The 1,290-nt window shown below is 40.7% G+C and overlaps 1 pseudogene; it reads left to right on the top strand.

Moving 5' to 3' along the window:
* The first annotated feature begins 522 nt into the window (after positions 1–522).
* Positions 523–1,018, top strand: LOC148998907 (non-specific lipid-transfer protein pseudogene; annotated as a pseudogene).
* The last annotated feature ends 272 nt before the right edge of the window (positions 1,019–1,290 follow it).

Raw genomic sequence — 1,290 nt, forward strand, 5'->3', positions numbered from 1 at the left:
GTTGCACTAATGGCTGATTGGTCTTTCCACACACTCGTCTATCAATGCTTCATGTAGTGGGTGCAAGAACCACATGGATGATCACCACTAGATGATTGAAGTTTTAAGATATGTAGATACAGGTTGGTACTTAAAACTAAAACAGAACCAAACTTAAATCGAATGAGTAGGTGACCCAAGCTTCCCAAAATTGTCCCCTTAGCCTGCCAGTTTGTTCATTCAAATTATAATTCTAATGTGAAACCAACCAAAAAAAGTTAATTGGAAAATTAATTTACGCTTTCCATTTTAGAGGGAATCCACGCAAGCAAAACGACAAACACATCGAAAAGCATTCAAATCTCAACCACCATCAATCTTCCAAGCCAAACAAGGAGACCAAAACCACCTAAGAAGTCTGTTACGCCCTTCTCTTATAAATAAACACATAGAAAGGCGTATGTCATTGCATTCATCTAGCAAAACACTAAGAGAAAAGAAAGAGACAAGTGAGCATCAAGGAGCTTGGAAGTACGTGTAACCATGGCCAATTCTAGTGTCCTGAAGGTTGTGTGCCTTGTTTTGGTTTGCATGGTTGTGGCAGCACCACATGCAGCAGATGCCCTTACATGTGGGCAAGTGGTCTCTCGATTGGCTTCTTGCCTCACCTTTCTGCGCAACGGAGGAAAGGTGTCTTGGGCTTGTTGCGATTCCGTGAGGGCACTCAACTCTGCCGCAAGAACCACTCCTGACCGTCGGGTGGCTTGTCGTTGTCTCAAAAATGCCTTTAGGGCCACTCCCGGAATCAAGGGAGGCAATGCTGCAACACTTCCTGGCAAATGTGGTGTCCACCTTCCCTACAAGATTAGCCCTTCCATTGATTGCTCCAAGTATATTTTCATCATCTAGAAAACCCCGTGAATTTTCAAATCCTTTCTATTCCTACCGTGAATCTCAAACTCTTAGATATGAGAATTTCATAATGGTTAAGTGATTCTTTTATGACTAACATTCAGATTTGGTTACGTTTTCAGGGTGAGGTGAAGTGAAAGTGCTTAGAGGCGAAGAAGATCATAAACTTTCTAGATCCTGCAATTTCACATTAGCGCTAGGGAAGTTTGATAGTTTCTCATTATCAATGTTCTAACATATAACTGTAAGGAAGTTTAGCTGGTTGTGTTTCACCTTGTTTGGGTGAGTCTACGAAATAAAAATTAACATTGCCTCTATTGCAAACTCATTCCTCCTTCAGCATAAAATTTGCCTTTCTTTATATTATTATACAGATTATACTCGAAAGCACTCATTTTC

Source organism: Hakea prostrata, unplaced genomic scaffold (assembly GCF_041222555.1).
Source record: "Hakea prostrata isolate BN-2017 unplaced genomic scaffold, UWA_Hpros_2 contig_97, whole genome shotgun sequence".
In the NCBI taxonomy this organism is placed as follows: domain Eukaryota; kingdom Viridiplantae; phylum Streptophyta; class Magnoliopsida; order Proteales; family Proteaceae; genus Hakea; species Hakea prostrata.